The 21445-nt window shown below is 42.2% G+C and overlaps 1 protein-coding gene across 5 annotated transcripts in view; it reads right to left on the bottom strand.

Moving 5' to 3' along the window:
• LOC124996289 (spermatid perinuclear RNA binding protein) overlaps window positions 1–21445 on the bottom strand; it is a 77124-nt gene that overhangs the window by 43284 nt on the left and 12395 nt on the right. For all 5 annotated transcript variants that reach the window (XM_047569126.1, XM_047569124.1, XM_047569125.1 and 2 more), the window contains exon 2: window positions 10759–10893. The gene's annotated coding sequence lies outside the window, so the exon portion shown is untranslated. The remainder of the gene's footprint in view (window positions 1–10758; window positions 10894–21445) is intronic.

Genomic DNA, 21445 nt, shown 5'->3' on the forward strand with positions numbered 1-21445 from the left:
CAAATTGACACAAAGCCAACAATTCTCTCTTAAGTGAGCGCTTTTATTTGGACCTTTGAGAGACAAGCCCACATAAGCTGTCTCTTGAATACATTTATGGTCGTCTTTGTTAGCCGCACAGTGAAACAATTTCCAAAAAACAGCCAAATACAAAAGGTGCTCAGTAACTACTCAGAGGTATCATGGAGTCCTTTTTAACATGCATCTCATAGGCGAGGCATGATGATGATCTGCATTCTGTCTCATTAATGCGGGGCTATGCAGCAGGCTGCAGGAGGATAGGAGGACAAAGGACGGCAGGGAAATTGTGTCAGGATTTGTAGAGCACGCCCTTGATGGGCATCTACATCTTTATTTCCTGTCACTTCTTTGCTGCATCTCTCTCCAAATATGTAGTACATACAATTTATACTTTGCAGCTCCTTTTTTACGTTTCGTGTTTTTTCCTGTGTGTCTGTCCATCTACACTTAGTAAAATAAACAGATGAGACCACTGCCGACTGCACCATGAAAACTCTGTCAGGAACTGGCCCATTAAACCATTACAGAGTAATTTAAAACTATGGCCTTCAATCTTGTCATCAAAACAAGGAGCCCTGCTGATTTTCATTAAAACCTTTTTATCAAAAACACTCTGAGCCAGAGCGATTAAAATTCAGACCATAGATAGTCGGAAAAACAAAAGAAAACAACCTTGGAACGACAGCGGTTTTGGATGAACTCTAATGAAATGTTCATTTCAGGATGGTAGCTCAGCTACTTCTGGTATTATTGGGCTTAAATCCTTTCTGCTTTACTTCTCATTTCTGATACAAGTAAACATATTTATTAGAGTTGTTACACACACTTTCATTCACTTAAGGATTTACATTAGACTTCAAAACTGTTCTCTTGAGCATTTATATATATGTTAATGTTATAGCAAGTGTGTTGTGAGGGCACGTGTGATATTTTCAAGAACAGGACAATTTTTAGAATCGCATATTCTGAAGAAAAGGTCCAAATATAGATGAATCTGTTCTTGATCCTCTACGGGATTACACAGTGGACACACACTGACCCGAGTCACAGACACGCAAAAGCAATTACTTCTCCTACTGACTGCCACACTGATTTCCCCACTGAGCTCAACTTATGCTCCTGGTTTGTCCCAATTTATCTTAGCTCTCCTACTTCTCTTAAGTTCCACTGCAGGTATCACGCGTTTGTGCATTTCGTTTTTCTTGCCCTCCTCATTTGTGCATGTTTCTTCATTGTGTCTTTTTTGATGAAGCAATTTTCTTTTTTTAATTATAAAACTTTTCCACTTTTGGACAAGTGCTGCTAAAAATCAATGAAATTAAGAAACATTAGATTTGTGCTTTTTTTTATTTTATTTTAAAAATACAAACAAACAAAAAAAAACAATGTGCATTAGTGTTTTTATTGTTGGTCCTGTGCCTACTTTCCTGCTGCTGTGATGACTAAACACAGCAGGTCCACGTCGGCCAAATAACAGGGTTTAGCAGTTCAACGACTATTACCTTTAATCACATCTTTGCTTCTTTTGAGAGCCTGCAATCAAGAAGTGGGTCACTGAAGCCCACAACCAGGACAACAACCAAACACACCATGAGACACACTCTGTGGTGGACAGACAGATGCAGAGGACAAATGAGAGGTGCTTCACCAAAGAGATATAAAAGATGAAGACAAATGAGCGCGGTATAGTTTATTGATTGAAATTTGTATTTCAATCAATAAAACCAGCCGGACAAGACAAGGTCAACTTTTTTGAACCCTGTAATTGATTTCTGTTACCACTGATGGGCCGCCTTTAGTTAGCATTTACACTGTTGTATCCTCTATTTTTCGGGGCTGCGATATAAAATAACATAGGCTACCAATAATAAAAAAAACGCGCAATCACTGCTTTGCCTTGGAGATTTATAGTCTTCCGTGAGGCTGTGTATGTGGGATACTATACACAACCACGGTGCCTTGACTGGGTCCAGGTTCAGGCCAGGAGAGGTCAGAGCAGAGAGTATTGATGAGAAGGCAGAAAGCAGAGAAACCGCTGATGCTGCTTCTGGGAGGGAAATAGATAACATTGACAGAGGAGTGTTACTCCCCTCGGTCGATTATTAAAATGGGGAGAGCTGTACGTGTCTGCAGTTCCTGCTGATGGTGGGTAAGACTTGAGAGAATTTAAGACACAGACTAACAAGGATAGATGAATCCATCCATCCATCCATCCATCCATCCATCCATCCATCCATCCCTCTGGTATGTAGTATATGTAGTATATATTTCTGCATCCATATCAGTTGTGCGGACACCGTCCTGCGTCAGTGTGGGGAATAAATAGACTATCACTATGCCAGCACTGAAGCATGCTGCAACTGTGTGTATGTGTATGTGCACTGGTAGGCTCCTGCTGTGCTGATTTCAGCAGGAACAGATGGTCCTGCCAGGGCTCCGCGGTCCATAGACTGTGAGAGGACTTGTGAATGTGCGTACGGTGAGTGTGTGTATAGGCCCTGCTGATTTTCTCCTCTGTTTTTCCACAAATAATCTGGCGCGCACTTCCGCGTCCCATCTATTTTACACGCCGCGGCACACGCGCGCAGGAGACACACTGGCACCGATTGTTGCCGTGCAGCGTAAGCGATATCTTAGTGGTCTTTGGCCTACTTGCCTGTTTCATTGACACTTGGCAGCTTAATCCCGCTTGAAAAGCTCTTCAGTGCTAAGCTCATGTTTGCCAACACACAAAGATGTCACAGCGCCCACCCACCCCTTTGTGTGTGTGTGTGTGTGTGTGTGTGTGTGTGTGTGTGTGTGTGTGTGTGTCCCCGCAGGTTTGTGGCTGGTTATGAACACACACAAGCTGCAACAGTTAAAATTAAAACAAACAATGAAAGAACTGTTGAACCGCTATTGTAATTGTTAGGTGCTATTATAACGATAAATAATATAAATATAATATAAATAATATAATATTATAATAATATAAATAAATAAATAATTACCAACACACAACTAATTATCCGATTATCAACTCATTACAAATAAGTTCACATGTATGTCAACTACAGAGATTAGGTCAATAGATCTACATGGGATAACATAAAAGACAGGATAATATAATGGAAAAACTACAGCGGTATGCTGCAATTCTATTACTGAGTGGCAACCATTTTAGTATAACAATTTCTTATCAATGATTACAAATCCAACATTATATATTCCTATAATTGTCCAGTGGAACCACTGTGGAGGATAATGTAGTAAATACAACATCTGCTTGGACACTCCTGAAACATGCAACTAACATTGCATTAGCTCGCGCTTAGCATTAGCATTAATGTGTTACAAGAACGTTACAAGAACCCCCCAAATAATGATTAACTTAATGTAATTTGAGTGATGGATGATTTGACAGGACTGCCCACCATGCAATGGGCAGACATTTGCACGTACCTAATTAAGAATAACTAAGAAACCCAGCCTCCATGAAAGAAAAGTTGAAGGCGTACACATCCTTAGACGCCCATGACAATGTCTTGAACGGACATGTGCAAGATTTGAAATAGAAGAATTTGAACAATGACTTTTGTCCAGAGGGGCTGTCTCTATCAAGTGAGGCTTCTCCTACAAAGACATTACCAGAAGTAAGTGGAATCACTGTGGAGGGTAACGTAGCAGATGCAACACACAGCTAACGTTGCCTTACCTAGCGGCCAGCATTAGCATTAACATGCAACAAGAATCTCCTAACTAAGCATTAACTTAACGTAATTTCAGTCACAATTTAGTCTAACCCATAATGTTACCCAGTGTAAAACTGATGATGCATTACATATTAATCGTAGCTGTATCCCATTATGTAATTGCCAAAGCCAAACCAGAGTTGTCTACAACTGGCAGTGGCTAGTATGTGACATATTGAAACTTCCCTTTTGTTTGGCCTCCAGCTAACATTGTGACGACACAGTGACACAGACCTGAATCGATGTAAGCAGCATTGGAATGGAAGGTTTCTGCTTGTCTCTGTCCATCTGGGTAATTTTTTTCTATTAATTTTTCTATTAATTGTTGTTCTATGTTTCTCATAATATTCTAGGCTCCAAACCAGGAAGAACCACTTTAAAATTGTCAAAAAAACAAACAAAACAGTGATTTGGGGCATGTACAAACGTCTTATCAGATTATTTCATTTAGCATCCAAGCAAACAGTTGGAATCTCTAATCACAACGACAAATAAGAAAATATATAACACATATAAAACCATATAAACGCAGCTAGCGAGTTTCAAAGCTGGGGGTGAAGTCCAAGCATGAAATGGGTCATAGAGGTTTTTAAAAGTATTGAGGTCAGAAGTTATCATCTCTGCAATGTTGTTAAAACCCTCCCAATTATGAAATGTATACTGTACGTTATGAGCTGTGAACCGGCGAGGGCAGCTAGGGTTGTCCAGATGTGAACTAATTCCCTAATGGCCTTCTACTCCACTCTACAGTTATGTGTCCCTCCCATCTCTATCTCCCTGTCCATTTTCATTAATAGAAGCAGTAGAATGGCCGGTCGCGGCAGATGAGCAGATTAGCGTGAAAGCTAAACTAAATGAAGTCGCTTTAAGAAAAAAATAAATAAATAAATAAAATAATAATAATAATAATAATCACAGAACAGGCTCAGAAATAGATAATCTAACATTTTGGTCATCACAAAACATAGAATAACTTGGGAGAGTGCATCCTGTCGTTCTGTCTCCCGGTGTTTTTGATAAATTTTCACTCTCTTTATCCGCTGCCACGCCTGTCTGCCTCTCAGTCCTCTTAAGTCTGTTCAAACAGCACAGAAAATGCCTTGAATGCAGATTGCTTTCTCCTTCAGCTGAAATTCACAGGCACTGCCAACTATTGATTTTGGAGAAAATTGAATGGGAAAAGAAAAAAATGCATATGAAATAAATAAATATTTCTGCACTCATACTACAGTATATACCGCGTCAAATAATGTTCACGGAAAATGAAATAACACTTACACATCCTCAAGTTAACGCGCACACAGGGGCGTCTGTTGTGTACTTTGCTCCGCAGATCGACGACATAAACATGTTTGAGCGTGAAATCTGTCTACTGGTCGTATTCATCTCGGGCTACCCCCTTGCTTCTTAATCTGCAGCGCTTTAGCAGGAGCTGATCAGTGCCTCCATTCATTCCAGGTCAATTTGGGCAGTGTGCTCGATATGGCCGTCTCATTACACATTTCCTTCCTGTCTGTCTCTCCGACTCAGGGGAGAAGGCAGAGGGGCCGAGAGGGAGAAAGGAAGTAACAGGAGGAGGAGGAGAAAGAGCGGAGGAAGGGTGGGAACGCGAGAAGAAGCGAGGTTAGAAATGAGAGAATAAGAGAGGGGAAGGGCAGAAATTAACGGAGCGTGCGGGAAGGTGTGCGCGTGCAGGGAGGCATTAGGGGTGACAAAACGGAGAAGGAAAAGGGTTGAATGGCAGCATGGGACTGATTTAGCGGAGGCACGCACGTGAAATTGGGAGAATGAGGAGGAGAAAGTGACTAAATCTTGAGGGATAGAACCGAAACAGCAGGAGAGAGATGGAAATACGGAAACCAAAAATAGACAAAGGAAGGGAGGTGCGGACAGGGGGGAAGCAAGGGGAACTAATTTAAATTTTTTTTGATTAAGACTAAAACAAACTTTATTTTGCCACGGGAACAGAACTGGTTATTAATATTTAAAAACAGTTTATTATGAATTATGAAAATTGTATGTCCTGCATTTTTAAATTTTCAGTTTTATCTTCCAGACTGTGTCTTTCCAGAGGGAAACTATTAAAGCCTCTGATTAGGATTTAAAAATGAAAGGAAAGTTATTTTACAACTGAACTGTACTTTTGTGAATTTGCCGTTATTATAATTGTTATTATTTTTTCAAAAATGAAGAGCTGATTTCAAGAGAGATTCGTTGAGGATGTAGCTGGGTAATAAATTACCTTTATCGACCAAAAGTGAAACGCTTGATGATCGTGACCAGGATTTTCCTCCACTGTAGCCCAACACCTCCCTTTCCAAACTAGTCACTACAGCAACTTCTCCTGACTTCCTCCTTTCTTTACGTCATAATTAACACACAGTCACTAGACGGCTTTATCACTTGAACTTCAATGTGTGGGCCACTTGCTGAACTGATACAATTTAAAAGCAATCTTAGGCGTCTGACACCCACATGTCTGGGTCAAGGTTCATCTGTCTCCATTTGCCTTTGGTGTAATGACTTAATGGCTGAAGGTCCTCGAGACGAAACTCATCCTTTACTCAGTCCACAGCCTAGGCCTTTCCCAGCAATTCTTTTACATCAGCCCAAAAGAAGTAACACATGTGACTCACAGACTGAATCCTCTCTGCTCTTACATTCTGACGTGCATCCGCGTGCGCACGTGTGTCAGTGTGTGCGAAAGCATTAGATTGCAACAAGGCACGAGACAAATGAGGGAAAGAGAGTGAGAAATAGATTCAACCTCAACTTTTCCCTTTGGGATCGGTCACCATGGCTACGGAAGCATTTTCAGCCGAACGTGGGACAAACATAAGGAAGAGTGAGAGAGAGGCACACTCAGACGGAGAGAGCGATAGCATGGCGGCGCTGAGATGCTATCACGGAGCGCTGAAGTGTGTTTACGCAGGTAAATAGATCTAAATGTGACGCGGGTAGCAGATAAGACAGCACTCATGGCAACAAATGGTACGTAACGCTGCGTCAACATATATGCACAATATAATTTAAACCCGATGGCCATCAAAGCGTAACATCCAAGAAGCAATTTCAAAAGCTCATCTGCCATATATAGCACTGCAGCTAGCTCACCACAGGACACCTGATCTCCAGCAGAAAACACGTAAGGCGGCAGGATAAAGCAGTGACTCAATACAAAATGGAAAACGGAGACCAATGAGAACAAACAGCATCAAGAGTCTATAACGTCTCATCTTACAACCAGACAATCAGACTTCATCTATATTTCAAGAGCTACGGAAAACTGTAACAATGGGCCATCATGATCCAAGATTAGTGGAGGGCACCTCTAATAAGGAGGAGGACACTGAGGGATCACGTTTCCATGCTGGCAGCTGCTGATCTCCAGTATCAGATGAGAGCAATTTGTCCAAATTCGGTGACAAACTTGAGCAACACCAATTGAACTTCCTCGTTTCTCTAACCACCACAATTCAGCTGAAACGCAGCTGTTGGCTACAACACGGCCTTTCATTGATGGCTCTGAATGCAAAGGAGCCGAGAGCATCCGCATGCTCCCGCGTATCGATAAATCAATTAATAACGGCGTTGCTCACCTGATGGCAACAGATTTGGGACCTTTGCTTGTATCAGCAGTTTGTTGATGATTTACAATCCGTTCCTGAAAAAGGTAAGTGGGCCAAAATCGTGCTCGACATGGGAAACGACTGTTTCAGTTATTCTCTGCAACAGTTTTGTCAATATTCGCATAAAATAGGGCCCGCTTTAGTGGCGATGAATTATTTATAGAGAATAAAGGAAAGACACGGTTCTGCTTGACAGTGTTGCTATGGACCTACCAGCTAAGTATGTCAGTGTTGTGGGGGGGATGCTGAGGAAGTGTCAGTGAGTGAGCATGTGAGCAAGGGAGAAAGAGGAGAAAGAGAGAGAGAGTGATGCGCTCTGCTGAGCTCACCGGCAAAGTCACTGCTTTCTCAAGGACACTGCGGCTAAGGGGCAAGAAAGAGACAAGGAGTGACACCCAGGAAGAAGATGCGAGATTAAGGCAGAAAGTTCACATTCACTTGGTTAAAGAGGGCGAAGTAAGATACAGGAACTACGTATGGGAAATAAGAGTGAGTAAGAAGACAAAAGAGAAAAGTGTGAATAAACAGGAGGGGGTGGACAGAAGGGCTGGGTGGTAGGATGGAAACATGGAAACACAATAGAGCATGTCCACCATTTGTGTGTGCGTGTGTACAAACATGGCTGGCCCCACAACATTTGAGGGCTAATATGTGGTTTTAGGGTCTTACCATGGTTGTGTTTGGGGTTAGGGTTAAGTGCCTAACAGCGCTACTGTTAGTTGAGATGTTTAGGGGAAAGGAATAGGGAATGTGTTATGTCAAAGGAGGAAACTGAGGAAACTGTTTCACACAAAACCAATCAGGGCTACAACCTACAAGAAACACAAACAAAAGCTGCAAATCGTCACATTTGTGCAATCACATCTTAACCAACCCACAAATCTTTAGAGGTGGAAAGTTGACCAGGAGTGTTGGGAACCGATAGATGACAGTAGCAAATTAGGCCACACCCACATTTGGGTGAAAACAAACTACTAGCAGTAAATACAACTCACACAAATGGCTAATGTTAGTAAGGCGTATGCATATATATGTCATTGCCGCGCGATGATCGGCGAAGTTGGGGTTACTCTCTTCCATTGGGCCCTGGCAAAGATCTGCCGGGCCAATCAAATCATCGGGCAGAAGAATAAGAGGGATGTGGACAACAAACAACAAAATGACTTTGATTTGTTGTAGGACTTTGCCATTGTGTGCAGATGCATTTTTCTCTGTCTGTATCAGCTGAAAAACACCACATAATGAAATGCCAATGGCATGGTTCTTAGACTCATATACTGATAAGCTAGCTGGCTACACCACGCAACAACAGTTTAGCACAGTGTAGTAATTTGACTTAATAAAAGACTTCTGTGATCCGTCTTTCAAATATGGCGCTGATTAATGTCTGCATGTTTCTCAGTGATTCAGAGACACATCCTGTCAGCAGCACTATTACAAACTAAATTGAGGGAATTAACACTGACAAGCGACCCAACACGGCATCCCACTGAGCAAAGGCAGACATGGTATAGTTTTGTTACGCGCACAGTGAAGCTGAGCAAAGCAGCAGATATTTTCCTGCCTGGTTCAGTCTCACCAGCAATCAATTATTTACACATAAACACACGCGCACACAGACCCCAAAACACTCCCACTGAGATGATAGTGCAGAAGGCCACTGGGTGAATTGCATAAAAGCTACTTTGCATACATAAGTAGGCAGTTTACCAAAGCAGAGAGTGAACCTGACAACCACTAGGACCACAGCCCCTGACCGACTGTGATGAAAACATGTGCCTCACCTAAAAGCACTGTCAAGTGTGCATAACACTGAAAACAAGACCACAAATGAATGAGGAGGTTTTTGTACTCTCTTAAATAAGATGCATAAAGTATGGAAACCGGTGTGTTTAATACAGTAACAGAAATGGTGGAGGCAGATATAAAGGTAAGCACAACAGATATAATGACTTATAGGAAACCCTTTTCTAGACAGACGTATAAGTAGGTCAACAGTAAAGTAGCTGGGGATCAAGTCAGATCAACTTCGGGTTGTTAAAATGTCAGGAAGAAGTGAAAATGAACCAAAGAAATCTTTTTGTGAACTTCTGTTATGCTTAATACATGAAATCTTAAATTATACAACTACACAGTTTTTACCCATTTTTACCCATTTGATTGGTCGCTGATTAAGCAGAGCAGCGAGCCTTCGCCTCATCTGTTCACAGATTACCAACCTCTTTTAAAATCTGTGTGCAGCGAGTTTTAGCATTTTTCGGCGTGAGAGCGTGTAAACTTATTGAAATGCGCGTTTCTCAAGCTCAGTACGTATGATTTGAGAGCCCTGGTCTAAGTAAATGGTTGTGCCCAACAGAAATAAATTCACCGAAGGCATTCTTGACTTATTATTAGGCCAATGAGCTGCTTAATCAGCTGGGTTAAAGTTTCAGCACGGACTGCAGATTTATAAACATTTTGGTAGCTAGGGCGAATATACTATATGGGGGGTGTGCATGTGACATCACAGCAAACGGAAAACTCTGATCGCAATCGCATTATCTGGGTGTCTCAATCGGATAATGAGAACTCCGATTTTAATCAGAGTAACGTGTTTACATGCACTTAAGTTCTCCTGTTTTAGTCCGATTAAGGCAATAATTCGGATTTTTCACGTGCATGTAAACGCACTGACTGTTTTTTTGCCACTCGGGGGCGTGCCCCAGGCGGCAGTGATGTCATCGTATCCTCTATAGGCAGGCAGCATGTAGATAAGTGGACTGACACACAGACGAGAGATGATTTGTCGAAGCACATTTCAGACGTACTCACCCATCCGTTCAATTACGATACTACGCATGAGCTTTTTCCTCTGCCCTTCTAAGTGCTCTTGTATCAAGATGTAAAAAATGTTTCCATTAAAGAAAAAATGAAGAGCTGTGCTGGCATTTTCGTTGCTATGTAGATATGTATTCTCAACGAGCACCATGTCAGAAGATAGCTCTATAGATCCAATCTGTACCCCCTCTAAGTTGCTGGACAAAATGAATGCTCTGCATAAAGTGTAGCACACCATTTAACAGTGCAATTTCTGTTAAGTGATAATCCCGACTCCTTCCACATGAACTCAGGCTGGTAACAGGACACATAAGATGAATAAACACGTTCACGCACACGCAGGCAAATGCACTCAGTCTTGGGCTCAGCAGGGGTGTGAATCAACATCTTTGCTCCAGGACTTCTCTTGTATTCTGGCTTATTGAGCTGCAGTATAAACAATCAGCCACCACTATCAGTAACAACCCTTTATAAAGAGTGAGACAGAGCTCAAGATACAGTGCACAGGATATACAAGTAAACATAAGGTACAAATGGATTCTGTTATTCATTTCACTCACCTTCCTCTGTCCTCCTGACTGTTTACGTGTCCACTCAAGTTTTCTTTTTGGCGTCTACCAGCCAGCCAGCCAGCCTGTCTGTCTGTCTGTCTTTCCGTCTGCAGTGGCAGTGTCAAAGCATGCAGGGTTCAGCACCTGGGAGGACACAAGGTCAAAGGTCAGATCACTGCAACAGCACTTGGGATCATGTTCAGCTCAAGTTAACCGAAAGAAAAAATACAGACGCGAGCAAAGAGAGAGTAAAATAAAAACTTTGGCAAGTGCTTCATTATTCGCTTTGTAATATTGTTACATCACTGTGTGTCAGACTATTTCCTCCTTCCTGGAAACCTTAGACGAAAGGGCAGTGGACATCTGCTGAGGGCAAAGGGCGCAAGGAAAAGGGAAAAAATAAATAAGATATATTGGAACCGTTCCGTATAATCATTGGAAAGGCAGAATGGATGAAAAAGGAAATCTAAGAGGTCAAATAAGGGACAAAAAACTCTTATGCAAACTGAAAAGGATTTGTACTGCACATATTTTTAGGGACCAGAATATTTAGACTCTGTCCCTGAAGTCAAAGCTGCCGTTAGCTCTTCATTTGCATGCCCGTCGCTACAATGGCAACTTCATTTCCATCCTCGCTTTGCATAGAAACAGTTTACAGAGAACTGGCTGAAACGTGGCGCTCCTCTGTTGCGGAGGATCACATAATATTCTGCCACATATTCCTCTCGGCTTATCTGCGAGATTCCTCCAACACGAGCCGCATCTGGAAGCTCGTTTAACGAAGTGCTGACCCATTCTTCTTCCACTGTCCCAGCACGGCACGGGAAACTTGCTTACTGCAATTTATTACGATGATACTCCACTGTATGTCACACTGCAATAAACACTGCAGCACTTCCACCGAACTGATGCACACCCTGCTTCTAATCTCGATTAAAACGTGTTTTACATAACTGCACAACTATTCCACGGTCATATAAGATTTCGCAACCCTGTGCTGTGTCACGGTTCAATTGCGAAACCAGCTTCAGTGAACATTGTATTGGCATCATGATAACATAGTTGCTCGTGGGCTTGTGTTCGGAGCTGGTTTTGCAGATTTTAGGCTGACCAGGAAGTCCTTATTTATGGTGACAGCAGCACAGTTCTCTTCATCTCCTGAATAATAAACTGTGTTAAAATGACACACGGCCAAAAGAGAAGCAGATTAAACTGCAGAAAATGCTAAAACTGGGGACCTGGCATTTAAAGTCTTTGAAATTACAGGCCCCGTTTTATCCTTCTTTTGCACTTTTTACTTCTGTAACGTGAACTCTTTCTTCTGCTAACTAAACACCTCGCGGTGGAATTAACTGCTGAACCACCGAGAGCCATGAACAATCTACCTCTGGCTTATTTCGTATTATCATAAATCAATAAGGATAACTCTGATTGCAGGACCACCACCGGGGAAATGTTAAATTACCTCCTTAAGTCACTCACAGCAAAAATTCCAACAGATGACGCACACCGCGTACTGGGCATTACGATGAATGCATCACAACCAACAGAGACACCATGTTCCCACTTGTCCCCAGCAGTGTGAAAAAAGAAAAAAGGACGACAGTGATGACCCTGACAAACCAGATAAAACTAACCGACGAGGGCACACCTTCGCACAAACATGGGACACAAAAGCGCAGCCAGCACAATCAAAGCAAAACAAATTCACAGCGTTTGCTACGTGCTGTTTGGAGAAGCAGTCACACCTCGGATAATGGAGCATAACTGAGGTGGGTGTGGGTCCGTGTAATGGATGTCACGGCCTGGCAAGATAAACTGGTTCCCAGTGACACGCTGATCGCCACACAATGCACCGCAGCTCGTCCATGCACAAAACCCTGCTTTACTTTTTAGGGAATTGACATTTGTTGTCTCATATAATTAGCAAAAGTGTATGGATCCTTGAAAAGCTACGATAAAAGTTGATTAGGACAAGCAGCCTGTGTTTTCCGTGGATAACTTGAGCGAACTGCACAAAAAGATAAAGTGCATCATTATAAATGACTTAAAAGGAACAGGCAGAGAGCAGTTCAACAACTAATCACCATTAAGTCAGAAGCCTGTGTTATTAAAAGCAAACAAATTATCCGATGCGTGTGGAAAATTCAATACGGAACTGACTTATGTGTCGGCTCCACGGTGAAATTGGAGATGTCAATATATTCAAAGATAATCCCTCTTTATTGCGATCACTTAAGAAATCTGATAAGACATATTAGGAAGAGGTCAAGTGGTGCAGCTTGCAAATGATTTATCACACCTCTAATTGGGCATGGGGGTCTTTTTTTTTTTTGAGATGGCAAAACGACCTCGAGTTCCCGACTGGAGTTCCCTCCGCAGCAGAGCGCCTCCGCGGGGGTTAATGGAGGCATACGGTACTGTCAGATAATGATTCCCAATGACTGACACATGTTCGCAATATAGAGCTTGTGGGACCGAAAAACAAACCTTCTGTTGACAGCATTATTTTCAATCTCGTTTGTAAGCTATCACCGATAGCGAGAACATGAATCGAGGCGTCAAACTAAGAAGCGACGGCGCGATGAAGCATGAGCAGAGACATCATTTAATGCTACAGCAGGTGGTATAGCAACTTCATTTAGAGGGAGAAAAAAAAAACACAGCCAGTGACATTTTTAACTTGTAGACTGTCACAAATGGTTGCTTTTTCATTACACCAGTGCGAAGGAACGCAAACAAAAACACACATTTATTGGACACCAATACGTTAAACCATGCATATATACTGGCAAGTGCCCGTCTGAACGTCTGCCAAGGTCAGTGTTGTGCTAAAGCTACGCATTCTTTCGCCACATGAGTCGCCCACGTAGTTAAGAGATTAATTTTCACACTTCTTAATAGGAAAATTCACACCTAGAGCGCTTGAATTCATGGGGTACATTTTAAAACCTTTCAACCTTTTTATGTTCAGATTACCGTGAGCACAGGTGCTTTCACCCGCTCATAGGCGTATTTGTCTCTAGTGAATCACTCACGCCGTTCCGCATAAAAGGGGATGTTTCATCAGCTTATGCCTTCACGGCGCTCGTATGCGTGCGGTGACGAAGCCAGTAGGCGCCGAAAAATTCAGTTCTGCCGTGCTGCACAAATGAGGGCGAAAATAATGGTGAAGCTGCACTGTATGTGTTGTGTTTGATCTTGCGCGCTGGTCAGAAAATTTAAATGATTTTATCTTTGGGGCCAACATACAACATGCACGTACGTGTGCTCATACACATGTATGTGATTATTAAGATGCATTTAACCATCACAGCTTGCTTTTTTGGCAAATTCTTCAACAGGGCTTTAAGAGTCGGCGGGAATTAAGTCATTGAAATTTTCTGTAGCTTTGAGCCAAAGTGAGACCGACATGTCGAGGGGTTCTCATTAGTTGATCCCAACAACGTGCGATCCAAAAACAATATAATAGGGTGGGGTGAGGAGGAGGTGAGGAGGGGGAGGCTGTATACAAAGCAATTCCATTTCATTCCAGATCTCTATTCAATTTGCGAGATGAAATTAAAATGACAATTCATTTTTAATATTCATACACTTTACCAGTAATTATCGTTTGACAGAGTATCCCTAGCCTCCTTCTCAATTTAAAATCATTCCACGTAATCCTAATCCAGATAATCTCCGTCATGACTCATTTTCATTACAGTGGCGCTCTTGCATACATGCATCCAATTAACATGCATTCAGGTACATAAACAACTACGTGGTCAGATGGTTATGTTTTTGAGAGCAGGTTCTGTACATCACTAAGGCCATGGTGAAGCTGACCAGATGATTCAGAAGGCACCTGAGGAGGCTCAGAAACTGGTTCTGTTTCTATATTTATATGAAACAGACAGGCCCATGGATCTCTCCAATCAGGAAACAACTAGAGGGTGAAGGCAATACGAAGACAATATGACCGTATGGAAGCCCTGGAGATAGAAGGATTACGAGGCAGTGAAGCGATTGCATTCTTTCTATCACCACAACAGATAACAGAATCCAGCAGTGTCGCAGGATGACAGAGCGTGAGAAATGAAGGCGTTGCTACAAGCCGTCATGCGCCTGGGTCAAGTGAAGGCACCTGCAGTACACAGGAAGTGGAGACAGTGAACGGTGCCAGGGCGTTTCTATGTTCAGCCTGTTGTTCTTCATTCTCGTAGGTGAGGAAGCTTTGCTCTTCCTCTTTCCACTCAACAGCCACTACAGAGTAATTTACCAGGGGACTGCCAGTCTTTACTCCCATGAACAAGTGTTGGGAGAAAGCAAAAAGCCCCTTCCTTCTACAGGAAATAATCTTTTCAATGTGAACATAAACCATTCATCCTTTCTGCTGCACCTAGTAATGAGTAGACTTCAATGATCACACTATGTTGCAGACAACAACAAAAAAATGTAGGTGACCGTTGTCACACAAACAAACAAAAGGGCACAATTAGCTTTTCTGTTGGGATTATGGGGAAAAAAAAACACCAAGTTTCCCTTAAGGCCCAAGCCCAGTTAGTAAAGGACTGACTTCTATTTAGAAGGCAAGATAATTTAAAGCCTTTTCCGCATTGTATCTTTCCACTATTGATTAAAGGGTTTCTCTCCCCTTTGTTTTTCAAAAGTTAAAAATAGATACTGGCATGTGGACTAAGCAAAAATAAGGTGCAGCAGCTTTTTGCTTAGAATAAGATGACTGTTCCTGTACCTTAAGGACCTTCGTTCTTTTTTAAGCAAAGCCGATAGGTGAGACACAAAAAACAGAGGTTGCAAAAGCACCAGTTCTGAATTACATACCTATTCACACAAGGATTCATGCTTTTCTGCAAAGTACACAGCAAGCCCTTCTCAGATATCACTGGAGACTTCTTGTATCCATCCCCTCGGATCTCTTTCCCTACATGAACACTCAACCTGGCTGTTGAGCAATAACACCACTGTAGCTACAAAAACAAAATGTTGTTTTAAACTGCTGGGGAAAATGCTAATTTCCTCCAGTGAAAATGCAGTACAGAGGAAGTGAGTTTTACAACAGGTTCCCGTTTCTCACGGAAGGTGGAAACTGCCGTCGGTTTGTCGCAGCACTAACGTGTCTATGCGCAGGTCATTAGCATTTCTACAAAGTCACTCATAAATTAAGCTTCATTTAAGGAACTTAAGTCTCAACACACTAACATGTTGTGCGGCACAGCACGTTGTTTTTGACTGTAATGCAGCATATAAGGTATAACTACAACACTATAACACTGTGTGCAAAAGCCAGTAAAAGTGAAGGGAGGAACATGGTGAAAAGGCCCTTTTCTGACTTTACAGCAGTAGCATATATCATTATTTTCCCCGCTGTATCTTGTCATTTCATATTAGAGGAAATTGCACCGAAGAGATGTCTTCCGTAAAACTATTGGGTGGCACGATTTGGTAACCACGAGTCAATTCTGCAACATTTTACCTTTTACATTTGTGTCTATTTTAAAGTGTATTTTGAGCCTTATTTTGTAAAAATTTTCATTTCTACAGTTTCTTTACTTTGTAGAAGATGTGGATGTCATTAAACCTGCAACACAGCACAGTCGAGAGTATTAATGTGATTTCTAGACACTGAATAGCAACACAGGAGTACTTGTGTGAATGACAAAATAGAAAGCCCAAATAAGAAGTTCTCCTCTGCAGACAAAATATGAACATATGCCCGTCCTTCAGTGTAACACTGGGCTATTAAATGGTCTATTTGATGTCAGAGACACTCTGCAGCTGCTTTGTGTCTCCCCTGTGAAGTGTTTCATTTCATTCAATTAGCCACGCAAGTGTTTGCGACCAATGGATATGATTCAGTCTTTTTCCAGTTTTATGAACCTGTGGTGATTAAACGCTGCACACACCCTACATTATACCGGCCTGACCACTGACAGACAACTCAAACAGAGGATGAAAAGGGCAGACAGGCAGACCGGGGAATATAAGGAAGGAAAGGCTTTATTCTTTGTGTATCTCTTACCCTCGTGTATCAAAACACACAACCACACAAAGACTAAATGTGAAAGAGTGACTAACACTCGCCCTAGGCTTCATACAGTTAGCTCTTAACAAATCCAAGCATTATCCAATCATTTCACTTCTCTCTGGGTTGCCATAGCTACAGCCTGCCTCCTTGTCTGTACTTTGGGAAGGGTGAGACTTTACCACTGTGTCAGTGCGTGCGTGCGTGTGTGTGTGCGTGCGCACACTGTGTGGTAACCCCAGCAGCAGATGGGGGTCTTAACACTTCCTCTCTGTCAACCTTACATTCGCACACTCCCATTGGACGTCTGAGATGGGAAGGTGTGAGATTGCAGGGAGGTGAGCTGTGCTGAGGGAAGGGGATTCTGAGAGGAAGCAAATGCGGAGCTGTGACCGGACGAGTGTCGCCACATTCAGCACTGAAACAAATGTGGAGGGCGGTGCACTGACTTGTTTTCTAAGGACGGAGTTTGAACTATGTTAGCTTTACTCGATGCGTGTAAAAGATATAGTATATATAAAAATAGTATATATCATTTCTCAACCTTCACAAATCTTCATCTGAATAACATAACTGTATAACAGGCATATTTTCTGTCTAAAATTTAACTATGTGGATTTGTAATTTGACCATACATGCTGATGTTAACTTTCAGGTTTTGATATTTTATTTATTTACTTTTCTCAGACTCTTGCTTTAATGGCGATGTAATCCTGTACCTTGTTAGGATTATTGCCACATTATTGCCCTGTGGGTGTTAATAACCTACCCTACCTAAAAATAATGACATACCGCTTGCAAACAAATATTTTTCATTCCCTGCACTGCTGAAATACTGCAACAGAGCACAGCACTGCGAAATGTGAAGCTATCACAAGTCGGAGGAAGCAGCAAGAAAGTGTGTGTGTGTGTGTGTGTGTGTCTGCACTCCAGAGATTGCATGCACTTTCTATTGCTTCTGCAGACAGGTCAGAAAAGTCCTGACTGACAGCGATGGAACCGTGTGTGTGTGTGTGTGTTTGTGCGCATGGTGCACGAAATAAGTGTCAGCTGTACCAGATGTCACCTTGCAAGTGTGCGTGTTTGTTTGCTATCAGGTAGATGACAAGAATGATATAAACACTTGAAGATCAACATATCACTAAAACTCCCACCACCTGCCCGCCAGCAGACAAATATAAACAGTCTTCTCATACTCTGCTATTTCTTTATCTCCCTGCATCGCTCCACTTTTCTCGCGGTTGTAGCTCTCTGCAGTGCCGCCATCCATCATCATTAGGAGGCGAATATATGACCTGTCTACGCTCCCTCTGTCCCTTTACTCTCCGGAGAGGGGTGAGGGAAGGACAGGAGAGGTGAGGAGAGGAGAGGAGGGTAAAGGAGATTGTGCAAGGTGAGGTTTAGGTCACATATATATATTAACAAAAGCTGTGATAAACTAAATATGGGAAGAAAGACTGAGTGAAACAAAATCTCTTGTCAGTTGATGTGATCATTGTAGATCTCTTTTATCAATACACCGAAGAAACGCCATGATACAGTAAATAAAACAGAATTGTTACTAGTGTTCCTGATATTTTATTTTGATCACTCTTTTTATGTTCATTTCTATGAACAAGAGTATATTTTGTTTTTAAGAAATTTTAATTGATTTCGTGCCAATTTAAATTCAGAGGCGGCCATATTGGCTGTCACTGGAGTTACATGCTCTGTACTTGTAAGGGTATCTACAAGATAATCTTGGTACGATCCAATTTGTGTTAAATTAAACGGAGCCAAATGAGACTGAAGTCATGTCATTACTGCACCCAAACACAATCGCATAGGTGGGTAGTTTCCTTCAATATGGCAGTAGCAACACGTGCAACTTGAGGAAACTCCTGATAAAACTAAATATTTCTAAAAATCTGAAAGAGCGTGCAGTATCTAAAGGCTGAAGGCAAAATTCCCACAAAGCAGCCAGAGAAGTTCAACCGTTCATGGACTGCAAGTTTGACTTGTTGTTAGATTGTTGGAGATAACTGGGATTCTTCACTCTCTTGGAAGACATTTTTATTAGCGTCAGCAGAGAAATTCCTTTCCAACGTCTACACTACACTAAAACAATATGTGGAATGCTGAGTATGTATCTATTTATGTGCATTGCATTCTGGTCGTGCACTGTGGTAGCAGCAACAACAATAACACTGCAGGTACTGGTACCAGCATTTATTCAAATTTGAACCATAGTGTATATGCGCTAAAATGCAAATGACTCACCGCAGTTGCGCAACACCAAATAAGTACGATATGATTAAAAACTGTTGTCAGAGACCTCAGGACAATATTTGAAAAACCTTAGCTTCATTTGTTTTTGTGTGTGTACACAGCTGTCTGCAGTTTTCAGTCAACCGAATGTGGTAGTAACGAACAATCGAGCCAGTATCCTGCACCAAACACGGGACGGAGTTGATTGATCCCTAAAGGAGGACGAAAGGATCGCAACCAAATATAGAAGAGAGGAACAGGAGAGTAAAGGACAGCAACCGCAAACATAGAGGAGGAGGAGGAGGAGGAGGGGGAGGCGGAGGAGGTGGGGAAGGAGAGCGGAGGGAAGCATACGGATGAGGGGAGGACGATCAGAGGACAAAGTATTGTCTCCTGGTAATATGTAAAAATAACTCTGCTGCTGCTGCTGCTGCTTGGTGGAGGAGCTAACTGGGTCAGAGAATTCCCACAGAGAGAGGGAGAGAGAGAGAGAGGGAGACGGGAGGGAGAGGGAGAGGTATCACATTGATTCAGTCTGTGGTATCAGCGTGAAGCAGGAGTCAGTCTCTCTTCACCTCTCGGGCTATTAAGGCTGAGGGGTGTCTCGGTGAACATCCATTCCACGCGTTTCCACATCCATCTATCTATTCACCCATCTCTCTAATGGACTGTCCTCCCTTCCCTTCCTTACCCTCCCACATCTTTCCCCCCTTTCCTCCGTCTCCGTTTCCTTTGTTTACACCCTCATCCTTCCACCGCTAATAAACATGGCCTCGACTTTATCACATTTACTTGCAAGCTCCTCTCGCTGCTGTGAGCACCTCACATGCAATTAACCCTGCTCTCGCTCCTCCTCGCCCTTCATCGTCTCACTTTTCTCCTACTGTAATCCACTGCAAGGGTGAAAACGCAATAAAACTTCAGACTAGGTTATCCATTAACAATACACCATCTAATTACCCAGAAGCTGAACAATCTGACACATAGGCGTTAGTGATAATGAGGGAGAAATCGACTGATGCCCTTTTAGAAATAGTTTTTTTCCGTTATTGATTCTTGTTATTCATGCTTTTTATCCATTCACATCATACTTGATCGGTGGGCCCCTCCTTCATCTCTGTCCCACCACACCATAGCATGAGTTAGCATAGCATAGCAGGGAGCCGGGTATATTTGAGCATAAAACCGCCTTAAGTAATTTCCTAAAGCTTTTTGTCCTGTCCCATTACCTGTTGTTTCTGCTCAGCCAAGCCTCACATGTCTTACTGCTAGTCCCCGATGTTTACCCAGCTGCTGTGGGCTAAAGATTTGGGAATTAAAGATTATTTGCTTACTTGACTGGACAGAATCAACAGTTTCCAGCAGATTCCAATACATCAGCTATTAGAGATGGGCTCGCCTTAGTTACTCCCGCACAGTTTTAATCTATGAAATGTAACCTCAAGCACCGAATATTTCATGGACTGCTGTGTTTCTGTATTTTTTTTACAATTTTTTCAGCCAGCACCGCAGCTATAAGAGTAACCCATAAACCATACGACGTGCACTGCTCAGCAATTTTGAGTGGTAATTAAATCTTTATTGATGAAGAATGCTGTAAGCATACAAACTATGTTGCAGATCAGTTATCAGGCTACTGTACATAGAGCCCTAGCTGTATCAGCCGGAGTCATACATCTGCAAGATAAGCGAAAGGGAAGCAAATTTTTTTTAAAATGGGAAAGCGACAAAATAATATGAAAAATAAATGAAAATGCACATAACTTCACGGTGAAGGTCAATCTATTGCATAACAATTAAACTCATCTTTTTCACCTTGTTCATCATATTTGAAATTTCTCTGCAAATGCACATTTGTCTTTCAGTGATACTAAGACGTATTAATGTCTGCACTTGCCGGGATAGGGCTCAAATGAACACAAGGCCTGAATGGATTAACCTGCTGTACTGGGCAGAGCAAAATGGGCAGGGCTGATTCTTGGCTGGATAACCAGGGACAACAGAAATAGCCTAAGCTGACTACGGCATATGTAATACGCTGCAGCAGCCCTGCAGGGTTCTACAGTTCTGCGTCTGAAAACCACATGTTGTATCTGTGCTTGTGCAAAAGAAACGGCTATATGGAGCGCGCGCGTGATACAGTGTTGCAGGGGTCTGAAGCGTGCATTTATCTATCTAAATAAGCACAATATCAGCCTTAGCGCATGGGGCCTTTAGTTGAAGAAGCACCGCGATTACATCGTTACCAGTGAGTAAGAGGAAGCACCGTGTACAGTAGCTACTGAATTTTATACAGCTCTTTATTTTGTACGTAAGCAGAAAGACAAAAGATTTAATTTCAAAACCTGCATAAATACTCACTGGTTTGAAGTTTAAATGATATGGTAAGCTCCTAATGCTTTCTCCTAATAAAAAAAATGCTGT

The sequence above is a fragment of the Mugil cephalus genome, chromosome 19, assembly GCF_022458985.1.
Source record: "Mugil cephalus isolate CIBA_MC_2020 chromosome 19, CIBA_Mcephalus_1.1, whole genome shotgun sequence".
Classification (NCBI taxonomy): Eukaryota; Metazoa; Chordata; class Actinopteri; order Mugiliformes; family Mugilidae; genus Mugil; species Mugil cephalus.